Source organism: Cherax quadricarinatus, chromosome 78 (genome assembly GCF_038502225.1).
Source record: "Cherax quadricarinatus isolate ZL_2023a chromosome 78, ASM3850222v1, whole genome shotgun sequence".
NCBI classification, from domain to species: Eukaryota; Metazoa; Arthropoda; class Malacostraca; order Decapoda; family Parastacidae; genus Cherax; species Cherax quadricarinatus.
Genome location: NC_091369.1, coordinates 3,343,403 through 3,356,521, shown reverse-complemented (window position 1 = coordinate 3,356,521; position 13,119 = coordinate 3,343,403). Strand labels below are relative to the sequence as shown.

The window sequence follows — 13,119 nt, the reverse complement described above, 5'->3', positions numbered from 1 at the left end:
CATAGTGTATCGCCTTTACCTAACACTTCCAGCTACTAACTGTGAAGGAGAACGTTCATTTTCTGTTTTGAAAAGAGTGAAAAACCAGCTCCGTTCAACAATGAGCCAAGACAAATTGTGTAACCTAGCCTTGTTGACCATTGAGTCTGATCTAACAAGAAATATTGATTTTCAGAATATAATTGATGATTTTGCCAATATGAAATCCAGAAAAAAGTTTATTTAAGAAGTGCCTGTGAATATAAACAATTCTTTACTTTCTTGAGTTTATATGATTTGATAGTCTTATACATGATGCAATGATAATAATGGTCAGTGATTTATAAAGGGAATAATAGTGCTGTAGTGGTTATGCTGAATATAATAGGTACATGATGTCACTACTTTAATAGCCTAATCTAGTAATACTATGCTGTCTTGAGTTTATTCTCTTTAAAATGCATGATTTAACAAGATAGTTATAATGGCTGTTGGTAAATGGTTTTGGTTGTCTTGATGTACTTTCCCTATTAAATTTAATCTAAATAGCCAGAATGTATTTAATTAGACCTTAAACAGGCTCACACCAACCCCCCCCCAACCCCCAAGCTGGGGGTTGGGGGGGCCCCGCCAATCTGAATAGCCTAGGCCCTAGGGCCCGGAGACTTCTTAATCCGGCCCTGTCTGTGTATTTACTTCTAGACACTTAGTAAGGTTCATTGTGACAGTGTCTGGTTCATTTTTTAACATTCTAATACAGAGTACAGTGTTAATCTCAACAATCCTATCACTGATACTAGAAATACCAAGCTCCTTCCTCATATTAAGAACCTTTGTAGATCTGGGACACCAAGAATAATTCTGAGAGCTTCATTTTGCATTAACTCCAAGGGTTGGATGCTGTATAGCCCTTGTGGCTTAGCGCTTCTTTTTTATTATAATAATCCAAGGGTTGGAGAGAACTTTCTCTAGCTAATATAAACATGGGAGCAACATAATCAATTAAGGACCTAAGATAGGCTATGTACATCATTCTCACGATTTCTCACATTAGCACCGTAGTTGGGGCTCTGGATCCAGGGCTGTATAGCCCTTGTGGCTTAGCGCTTCTTTTTGATTATAATAATAATCTGGATCCAGGGAATTTGAGATGGCCTTCCCATTCTTGAATCGAACCTGAGTGACTCCCATTCCCCAAACGATGTACATCCCCAACAGATTTAGCGCTTCCCCTAATATCCTATTATACATGATATAACAGGATTGGTATATATTCTCACGTTTAGAGGATATTAGTTGAGAATAAGTAACTAAGCACAAGTACACAAATGCAATTATCATTCATTTGTAAATGCAATGTTTCATGTGCCTATATCATCCTGCACTCTCAAGACCATTATTATTTGCATGTTAGGTACATAAACCTAAATGAAAACTAACAATATACCAATGAAAGATAATCTCATTTTAGAAAACGATATTCAAATGGTGAAGAGAATCACACTGATAAAAACTTAGCGGTGACTTTATTTGCAAAAATAAACATTTACACGTGTAAAGGTGTTAAAAAAAGATGTAGTTTCGCGTATTTGTGAAGCTGAATCATATAAATGAGGAATTTTGCTTGAAGGGAAGAGCTACCACGTGCCCACTGACCCCGTTGTAATGGCAAGGAAGCACTGGGTGCAATAATTGTCTGCCTGACGTACGAATTATGTAGATTGCATAGATAAGAAAATTACTGTACATAGTTATTGTTTTTTATTATTAACACTTCTTTGATATTTATTTTCATGATGCTAAGATTCTAGATAGTGCCTATTTAAACAATTTTTGCACATGGAATTAGAAAAGCGGTACTAAAATTAGGCTATATTTTTCAAAAATGTGTTTGTCAAAAGACATAAGAAGACAAAATCAAAACATTTAGAAGTTTTATGCCTGTAATACCACATTGAAGAGGCCCATGTGACAAATATGAATAGGTGGCAACTAGGGTAGGTTTATCCCCGGCAGCAGCAGTGCTCAACCCGCTTCCTTAGTGAGTAAAATTCACTCACTCACTCTCACTCCACACACAGACTCTGTATTGTTCATGAGAGCTCTAAGACCCACTATATTCAATTGGCAAGATTTATAGTTAACCTGTCGAGTGCATGTTGAGTTCGTTAGTCTCGTGAAGACTTACTGAGATGTGTGAAGCTCTAGAACTGAGAGGAGAATGTGATAACCTTACTGAGTGATGAAGCCAGGCTAAGGGACTCGACTCTGCTGTTTCCACACATTTTTAAGGTTTTTTCGTACGCCCTAGTACAAGCCTGAGTTATGTACAGAAAAGTGAGGAGAAAGTCATCTGGAGCAAGTGTGGGAGAGTACCTATATACTATATAGGTAAGTGTTTTTGTACATTAAGTTTGCGTGTCGACGCTTACAAAAAGTGAATTATGTTTCTTATGGTTATAAGTCCAACTTAGAGTTTCAAGCGTGACTAGAGAACATTTTTTTTTATTGTTATAGGTGCACTTAGAATTCAGTATAAAGTTCTGTGGATGTTAGGGTAATTCAGAGGTACCTTTGGTGCCTTTGTTAAAGGGAATAAGATAGCAAAGTAGTGGGGAACCCGGGCATGGTGGCAGTCCCATCCGTTACCCCTTGAGCCTTGTTAACTGGCATTTAAGTAGGAGAGTACAAGTGAGAGTACTTTCATTTTTGTTTGCTGTAAGGTAACTCGACTCTTCATTGATGTATTGGGTCTACTTTTACTTCGGTAGTTCATTGCTAACAATAAAACACAATTGTGATTTTTTTAACCTTTTTTTTCCTGCTATCTGGGTTGTTTCCACTTTCTTTTCTAACTCTCTCTCCTTCTCTCCCTCTCTCTCTCCTCTCTCTCCCTCTCTCTCTCCCTCTCTCTCCCCTCTCCCCTCTCTCTCCCCTCTCTCTCCCTCCCCCTCCCTCTCTCCCCTCTCTCCTCTCTCCCCCCTCTCTTTTCCCCCTCCTCTTTCCCCTCCTCTCTTCCCCTCTCTCTCCTCCTCTCCCTCTCCCCTCTCCCTCTCTCTCCCCCTCTTCTCCCTCCCTCTCCCCTCTCCCTCTCCCCCTCTCTCCTCTCCTCCCCTCTCCCCTTTCCCCTCTCTTTCCCCTTTCCCCTTTCCCTCTTCTCTGTCTCTCTCTCTCCCTCTCTATCTCCTCTCTTCCCCTCGTGTCTTTCCCCTTGTGTTCGGTGATTTATTTATTTATTTATTACCTATGTTGCACACATTGCAGAGGTGGTGTCCAAAAATACAGCTAAGGCAGCTGGGTATGCCAGCCTTACATTATAGGGTATAAGCCAGCCACCCTTGCTGGGGCCATATTAACTTAAGCCTTAATCTACAATGATGAAGTCAGTTGATAAAACCCCATTAATGTCACAGCTTGCTAATATCGGCCAAGTGCATTCTCCTTATCATAGCATCTAGGTCATTAAGTGAATGGATTCACGTGTTAGGTCGTTGTATTTGGGGGCGGGTAATAGTTAGATTTGTATAGGTAAAATACATTTATGATTATTAACTTGTATGTTACTTAAGGATATTGCAATTTATAAGGTTCAGTTAGTTCAGTATCATTTTGGTTTTGGGTGGAGGGTGTAAGTGATTACTTGGGAGTAGGCGACTCTGAAATCTGGATACAGGTAGTGGTCTTTATATAACAGGTAATGCCTTCCAGATTTTAGGCCTTTCCTGTGCATTTGGAGTGTGACAGGTGCCTATGAATATCGAGAACATCAAAGTGTGATGTGTGCTGTTGTGTTGTGGTGATGTGTTCTGCTTGAGGTTGGCTTGTGATGTTTGAGGAGGGTTCTGATTCAGAGTTCCTGTTGTGTGGGTGTGTATAGGTGCAGTAATAAGTATGGATAGTTTTGTATGGTGAGTAGTAGTGTATTGAATATTGGTGAGTTGTGCTGCCTGTAGTAGAATCATACTATTCTAACTGTCAGCCTTGTTGGGTAATTAGGTAGGTCTTGAGATGGTTAATCTTGGCTTGTTGAGCCCTCATGCTCATTTTGGCCATAGGTGAAGATAAGGGGTAAAATAAGATTCGTGATATAGGGCCAATAATTTCTGACTGTGGAAAAACATTAGTACTGCATTCGAATAAGTATGCCTATAGTCTTGGATTTTCTTAGAAATGTTTGTATATGTGTTATTGATTTGTAGAAAATCTATTATCAAGGGTGGATTCTTGAATTTTCCTCTGTTAGGCTGTGATAGGTTGATTCCTTGGTTTATCATTGATGGTTAAGGTAAGGGACATCTGTAAGCTTCTTGGTTGCCAAAACTGAAAAATGAAGTAGGTTTGGTTGAATTGTTTAAGTGTAAGTGTTAGTCCTAAACGTCCAGGTAAGATAATTTTCTGTAATTCGGACTTAATTTTATGAGTTCTTGGCTAAGTTGACCTGGGCTACGGTGATTCAGAACGACGTATGTAGTGTCATCTGCATAGTGTGGGTGGCAATTGCGAATCATGAAGGTCATTATGTATATATAATATAATGGCTTCCAATATACTTCCTGTGATACTCAACTGTAATTGGTTGTGCATAATAGTGGCCCCCATGCGTATATATATTGGCTTCTGTTGCTGAGGTGTATGACTTGAGGTAATTGATATGCCCTTCATAATATAGTGTGATAATAATATGTGGATCAAGTCATGGTCAACTGTATCATCTACGTAAAGTCAATGAATATCCCCAGTGGGTACTTCTCTATTGTAGTGTATATATGTTCTATATCATGTGTATAATATCATCATTAGTATATTAGGCCTGAACTATTGGTAGGGGTTATATGTGGGGATATAAGGTATAGTATATCTGTGTGAATTAGTCCAATATGATATAGGGTGTGTTGGATATTGGCCTATGTTATTCAACTCTGTGGTCTCTCCTGTGGAATCAGTGACCCTTGCTATGAGTACTGTATAAGGTGGATATTCAATGGATGTTATAGTGCTGTATGATTGGATATAGCACTTGTGATACTATTATATAGGTAAGGTACTTATCTCTGCCTTGTAGTGCATTGATATTATATGGGATACTATAGTTAGTCGAGCTAGAAGAGTGTGTTCGGTAGTTGCTGCAGAGGTAGTTATTTGGTGGGGTATCTGAGCTTGGGATTTTATGGGACAAGGTTTTGTCCTATAGTGAGAAGATCATTGAGATTCTGTTTGCTGCTCCTGTTGGTGAATCTGGGGGCTGGTTCATCTGAATTTTGCTAATTTTATTTCGCTATTTCGTGAATATCCTTTTTTGTTCCCAGAATCAGATAGTGGTTTTCCTAAGGTCTTTTTATCACCTTCGTAACAAAGTTGGATAATCCCTTGTTCGTTCATAATTAACCGTTCGTGTATTTTTCTTATCAGGCTTGGTTAGGATTGACGAGTAACGGTGTTTGGTCTCTGGTTTACTGTGATATTCTAGTACCATTGTTTTTCATATTGGTGTTTTGTATTTATGGATGAGAATGCTGGGAAAAAAATGTTAATTCTGATTAGGATTACAAGGTCTAGTCTACTTTGCTGTCATCTGTAGTTTTTTAGGTAGTGCTTGTTATACGAGGTATTGGGTCTTTTTAGAAAATTATTAATACATTCGTCAATTGTTCTTACAGATTTCTTAAGCTCAAAGCCAAGTGAATGGGGTTTGCTAATTGCTGGTTGCGAAGTTATTAATGGTTGCCTCAATTGTAGTCTGAAGCAACTCTAGTAGTTGTCTGGGTAGTTTACCAAGCGTTGCTTCATGAGGAGTAGGGTAGTGGTCTGTGGCATTATCTGTAATTGATGGGCCTGGATAAACGTGATATGGTTGTTGGTCCAGATTGTGGTCAAGGTAGGGACACTAGTCTCTGTAACTTCCTTTGTAGGTGTTACTGTTGTAGTAACCATACAGTTACTCTATTGTTGGCTTTTGTGAATTCAGTTAACAGGTGGGTCCTGGTCTTGCAGATATATTGAAGTCACCTGGAGAAGTTTTTTGTAGCTAAGTGATCTTTGTTCATTGGCGTGCATCAGTTATCATACTTCCTAGATGGACTATTGGCTAATGTTTGAACTAGTGGAACTTACTGTAGATGGTTTCATCCAATGTTGATAGGTTTGTAGGTATGATTTGAATTTAGCCTATTGGTATATTCCCCATGTTCATCCTGTGTAAGGTATTAGTGATACCATTCCTAGGTTGGTTCTGAGTCAGTATATGGCTAGTGCAACCCTGTTGGGTTCTTGGTCCAGGTTGTGTAATTGATGGCTGTTAACCAGGAATGGGCATAGACATCTGTACTATCAGGCTCAGCCAGGCTTCAGTTAGTAATTGATGGGTCATGATTGGTCATGTGTAAGGAATTTAGGTTCTCGCTATGGCGGTCATCAAAATTGGCTTGCTTAGATTCGATCATTGTAGTTAAAGATTAGGTTAGTGGTTGTTGCCTTGGCAGTGAGAATGGGTGGCCTTGATTGTTCCTGCTGTGGTGATGGTACGTACAGGTTGCTGGTAGATTCATTTGAACGTCATTCTTAGTTATGAGGTTGGTATCAGGATCACTGCTTTGTAATCATAATGGAGTTTGGTGGAAGTGAATCCTATAGTTAGAATTCGTTCTGCGTGTTGAAATATGGTGTTCAAGCTATAGCAGTCCTCGAATTGTTTAAGCGATGTATAGGATCGAGCCTAAGGGTCTGTTACAAATAGTGATGCCTTCATAATAATAGTGCTTGGGAATCATGATAGGCTGGTAGTGCTATAAAGGTAATTTTTTAAAGTTAATCCTTATAGTGTTATCTAGGGACTCTATAGGTTTGTGAATGAAATGGTAGCTTAAGAATAATGGTCAAGCTTGTTGGAGGGCTTCTATTCTGACTAGCACCTCTCTTTCCCTCTCCTCTTTCTCCCCCTTTCCTCCCTCCTCTTTCTCCCCTTCCCTCTCTTCCCTCTCTTCCCCTCTTCCCTCTCCTCCCCTCTCTCTTCTTCCTCTTCTTTCCTGTTCCCTCTGTTTCCTCTTCTCTTTGTCTCTGTCTCATACAACGCAGAAATTCCCTAAGTGTAAGGCAAGAAGTTAAAGGTAGTGATAATTGAAGAGGACCTGTACCATTACTGAGAGGTGTGTCCGTCATCATCAGTTGACGACCCATAGCAGATTTCCAGTGGTAGCCAGCCACTCCTGCTGGGATATAACAGTCACTCTATAAACAACCCAGAGTCAACTTTTGACAGCTGCCGAGAACTCGGCCATGCATTCTTTCCTATCATAGCATCCTTCCAGTCTTAAGTGATTGTCCACGTAAAGTCCAACATTCGTGGGTAAAATATAGTTTCATCTGCCAAAGTATTCTACCTGTTCAATTACTGTAGATCAAGGATATTGAGTTGTGAGTGGGTAGGCATTTTGGTTTTATAGGCCATTCCATTGATAGGCTCCGCATATGGATGCTTTCATAAGGTAATCCCTGCTAATGACCTGCCCATTTCCTTCTGTGTTTGAGTGTACAATCGCCTATATATCGAAGGGTGTGTTGTGTGTCCTTTACCACCTCTTAGAAAATTGGCATGCAGGTCTGATTCGACACCTCCTGGTGTGTGTATGTGATATAATATGTAATCTATATAATATATTGTATATATATATATATCTAATATATTATCTCCTATATAATATAATATAATATGTAATAATCCTGTAATCTATCTATATATCTATATCCTATAATATTGTAATATCTAATAATATATGGGTATAATATATAATACTTCTGTAATGTACTTCTTCTTCAATCTCTATCCCAATATAATAATACTGTAGAAGGTCTGTATCTATATTGTCCTATATCTCCCTCCTAATCTATAATCTATATATCTATAATATATCTATATATCTATCTATATGTAGTATTCTTCTAATATGTATATCCTCTATCCTACTATATACTCAGTTCCTTCCAATGTGTAGTTCTAGAGCCGAGATGAGCTCGAGTGTGTGGGCGAGAGTGAGAGTCGAATAGGATACAGACATTATAGACTGACATTTGTCAGTTTCATATTAGACCATTGATCCACGTCTATACTACATAGACGTAATATTTTTGTGTGAATATACTCGTATATTGAATGTGATAAGTATATCACAAGTATGTGTTATATTACATGTTAAATGTAGTAAATATTTATATAAGTGTTAGGTTTTTATCTAGGTACCTCGTACCTCAGTGGTATACCTGGAGAGAGTTCCGGGGGTCAACGCCCCCGCGGCCCGGTCTGTGACCAGACGGTAGAGCAGTCCAGCTCAAAACAGAAAAGATTTACGTTCAGGCTTCTTCAGAGAGAGATGAGCAAAATTTTGAAACACATTCTACCCCGTCACCTATCAGTAATTAGATACCTAGGAGTTAGTTGACGTTTGTGGGTCGCACCCTGGGTGGGGACTCGAGGGTCTTGTGACGGTACACCATGCTGCTTGTGTTTCTTGAATTCTCAACCCGAATGATGGATAGATAATGGTATGAGATACCAATATGCCTTTGATGAGTTTCGAGTTTTTCTACTTCCGGAGCCCGGCCCTGGTTCAGGCTTGTCTGGTGCTTGTGTGGTCAAGCAGTCTGTTGCGGCTGGCGGCCTGCTGGCCCACATACCCATCACAGCTTGGGAGATTTGGCAATAGATGGAGATACTTGTCCAACTTTCTCTTGAAGACTTCTACACTTGTCCCAGCAGTGTTGACTCGATGGTTAGGTAACGTTCATCAGGAAATAATAATAATATTAAAGTCAGGGTCATACTTCACTTTGGACAAGTTCACCTACTGGCTGAGGTGCATCATTAGTAGTAAAACAAATAGTCACTTTGCTTTCTGCAGCTTGACGCAATGTTACTACCAGGGCTGTGCAGCTTGACGCAATGTTACTACCAGGGCTGTGCAGCTTGACGCAATGTTACTACCAGGGCTGTGCAGCTTGACGCAGTGTTACTACCAGGGCTGTGCAGCTTGACGCAATGTTACTACCAGGGCTGTGTAGCTTGACGCAAGGTTACTACCAGGGCTGTGCAGCTTGACGCAATGTTACTACCAGGGCTGTGCAGCTTGACGCAATGTTACTACCAGGGATGTGCAGCTTGACGCAATGTTATTACCAGGGCTGTGCAGCTTGACGCAATGTTACTACCAGGGCTGTGCAGCTTGACGCAATGTTACTACCAGGGCTGTGCAGCTTGACGCAAGGCTACTACCAGGGCTCTGCAGCTTGACTCAAGGTTACTACCAGGGCTCTGCAGCTTGACGCAGGGTTACTACCAGGGCTCTGCAGCTTGACGCAGGGTTACTACCAGGGCTCTGCAGCTTGACGCAGGGTTACTACCAGGGCTCTGCAGCTTGACGCAGGGTTACTACCAGGGCTCTGCAGCTTGACGCAAGGTTACTACCAGGGCTCTGCAGCTTGACGCAGGGTTACTACCAGGGCTCTGCAGCTTGACGCAAGGTTACTACCAGGGCTCTGCAGCTTGACGCAGGGTTACTACCAGGGCTCTGCAGCTTGACGCAAGGTTACTACCAGGGCTCTGCAGCTTGACGCAAGGTTACTACCAGGGCTCTGCAGCTTGACGCAAGGTTGCTACCAGGGCTCTGCAGCTTGATGCAAGGTTACTACCAGGGCTTTGACGTGATTGGGCAATTTGTTCACTTTTTTTTTTTTGTAGCTATTACACTCAAGTCAGTGAAGGACTTTTGTTCCAGGGAATAGGAGCTGCCCTGTTCTTCCTTGGATTAAACCTGATTACCTCCCATAACTTTTCTTTGCATGATGCTGTTTTAATTATTCATGGGACCATGTAATAGTTTTGATTCAATGTTTTGTGTGTATGAGACATACAGTTTATGCTTAAGCTCTTTTTAGGGCCAATATTAAGCTCTTCCACGAACACTGGATTCCGACAGATTGTAGCCTGTGTGTGCGGTATTATAACCCCAATTTTTAAAGGGGTGGACCGGTAAGCCAGTGGAAGGCCTCGGTTAGATGACCAAAAGCTCCAATGGTGGGTCATCATATAACTTAAGACCCGCATCAGGAAATATTTGTCCTGTTTCCTGACAAACATTACCTAACCTAACCTGTACACAGTAGATTACTTCCAACTCTTCACTTTTATAAATATTTTAATCCAGAATTCATTGAAAGACTCCAGGGTAAATTGTTGATTTATTTAAGGTTGATTTTTTGTTGATTATATATCTGTATTAAATACTTTTTGTATCAACTGAATTACTTTGGTTTTGTGGTAATTTTAAGTTTACAATCCACGTTCCTTGTGTATCGACGCTTAGCACTGCTACAGCGTCCAGTCTTACTAGATAGGTACAAGGTTTATCAGGAAACAGGACAGGTATTTCCTGATGCGGGTTTTAGTTATATGATGACCTCGGTCATCTGACCGATGCCTTCCGCTGGCTTACCGGTCCACCCCTTTAAAAATTATAAGCGCAATCAGTAGCCTCACTAGCATTACTGTCTGTAATGTTAGTGTTGACACCTGTGTAGCCCTTTGTAACTGTTTACCGTTGATCAGGGAAAATCCGTTAAAGCCGTATATAACATTCTCGCCCTTGTGTTAGAGATGTTCAGTTGACTAATGCATGATAGGCCTGCGATGGTCCAGGCTTCCCCCTGAGGCCCAACCTACTCTCACTTCAAATCTGGTGCTAGGTTTGCCAGGATGTGTGCGGCTGCAGTTCCTGTGTTCACGCCTTTGTTATAATAAACTGCAAGATCGACGGATGCCTTTTACTCATTCCGTTATAGCTAGTAAAGCCATGCTATGGTCCTCATTTTGGGGCATAACATACGTGTGTGTTTTTATCATAACATCATGATGAGCTGGTGTAGCCAACGTGGTCGTATATGAGTGACATGAGTGGGCAAGCAAATTGACTTAATACACTCAAAGCACTATGTCAGGCTCTTATACAGTGGCAGGTATAAGTGACCTTTCTAAACAACAGATCAACGATTTAACCCTCCCTCATTCTTAACACTTGCGTGATCAGACTACACATAGCAATTTCCCAGGAGCTTAGTTAATCTGATATCAAGTGTGTTGATCATGCAGTGAGCTGACTCAAGGTCAGATCCACACATCAGTTAGAGGTCAACAAGTCACACACCTAGAAGCGATATTCTCACCCTTCACATGTGTGGGGAAGGAAGGTGCCACGATGTTGGTGAAGGCTCTTTATCCAAGAAGTTAGTTACCTGACTGCCTCCCATTTCCTAGGCCCTGTATTAACCTAACTAAGCTCTTTCCTGTGAATATAATATATTTGGGACTATTTATCGTAGTATCTGCGTAAGCATAACTCATCAGTTGTGGCTGTGATCCATATGATGTTAAGCCAGTGGCGAGATATATGATGGTAAGCCAGTGGTGAGATATATGATGGTAAGCCAGTGGTGAGATATATGATGGTAAGCCAGTGGTGAGATATACGATGGTAAGCCAGTGGCGAGATATATGATGGTAAGCCAGTGGTGAGATATATGATGGTAAGCCAGTGGCGAGATATATGATGGTAAGCCAGTGGCGAGATATATGATGGTAAGCCAGTGGTGAGATATATGATGGTAAGCTAATGGTGAGATATATGATGGTAAGCCAGTGGCGAGATATATGATGGTAAGCCAGTGGTGAGATATATGATGGTAAGCCAGTGGTGAGATATATGATGGTAAGCCAGTGGTGAGATATATGATGGTAAGCCAGTGGTGAGATATATGATGGTAAGCCAGCAGCGGCTGGGAAACTCATCTACTTCTGCGCCTGGCGCCACTGCTGCCCACTTTCATTTGCTTGTTTACGTCTAGACTCTAGGCAGACAAGCTGGTATAGTTGAAGAATTTATTCTGATTATTAACCCCCCCCCCCAGCCTTTCCCTACCAAAAAAAAAAAAAAAAAAAGAAAAAAACGAAGCGATGTGGCATATTTCCATTGGGGCAGGTAGGACTAAGCTAAATTATATTACATTAATTTCATCAAGTTTAGGTGAGGTTGAAGTTAGTCTTGGAAAAAATGCGTTTCGTGTTAATTCACAAAAATATATGTCAATGAATGAGATTATTAATAATTTTTTTTTTCGAGAATATCGGCTTGTTTGACCGACTCTTCCTAAAAAGCACAACATAAATATCCTGTTACTGATATAAACAGTTGGGCCCTGTTATATTTGAACACACTAGTGAGGTGTATAACACATCAACACCATGCCTAACTCTTCTAGGGTAGGGTAGGTGCCTGAGCCAGAGCTTTCAGCTCACAAGACTGTCATTCCCATTAACCCTCTTGGGGCTGGGATGGCAGACCAGAGAGGCCTAGCTTCTCCCTACGAGCCCCATGAGGGCGGGAAATGTGGCTAGGCCTGGGGACAGTTGGTCCCAACGATGAGGAGGTACTTGTACCTCCTCCCATGGGAGACTTAGGTCTCTCACTCCCTAGACAGGGAGCCAAGGCCGGGCCACCACTTGGAAAAGGCCCGGGCCGGGAGAATACCGGAGAATCAAGAAGTGTATAGCAGCGATGGTTTTATCTTTATAAGTTATTCTATCAATCTATAAATTTTGTTTGACCGGCTATATTGATTTCGTGGGTGATGTAGGGTTTGTGCCCCCGGCCATACCTATAGTGTGTGTCAGTCAATGTGGCACTGGGCCCAGGGACTGGGCCACATGGCCCCTTCAAAGGAAATGACAATGTCGGGGAAGAGCTCTTGATCCAGAGAATTGAATCTACCCTCCACTTTTGGAATCAGGGGCTAAGTGGGTGTGTTGGGAAGGGGGGAATGGGCGTATTGGGTTGAAGAATAGAGTGGGTGTACAGGGTGGAAGTGGGGATGTCGTGTGGAGGGGGCAGTGGTTATGTGCACTGGGTGGAGGGGGGCAGTGGTTATGTGCACTGGGTGGAGGGGGCAGTGGTTAGGGGCACTGGGTGGAGGGGGCAGTGGTTATGTGCACTGGGTGGAGGGGGCAGTGGTTATGTGCACTGGGTGGAGGGAGTCAGGTAGGTGTGTTGGGTGTCAGCAGGTTGGGCAGGAAGGCCCCAGGAAGGACAAGTCTGGTGTGGG

At 41.7% G+C, this 13,119-nt stretch overlaps 1 protein-coding gene across 1 annotated transcript in view; it reads left to right on the top strand.

The window, feature by feature from the left end:
- The first annotated feature begins 1,993 nt into the window (after positions 1-1,993).
- Positions 1,994-13,119, top strand: part of LOC128701560 (carbohydrate sulfotransferase 11) — a 29,768-nt gene continuing 18,642 nt past the window's right edge. The window contains exon 1 of the mRNA XM_053795312.2: positions 1,994-2,370. The gene's annotated coding sequence lies outside the window, so the exon portion shown is untranslated. The remainder of the gene's footprint in view (positions 2,371-13,119) is intronic.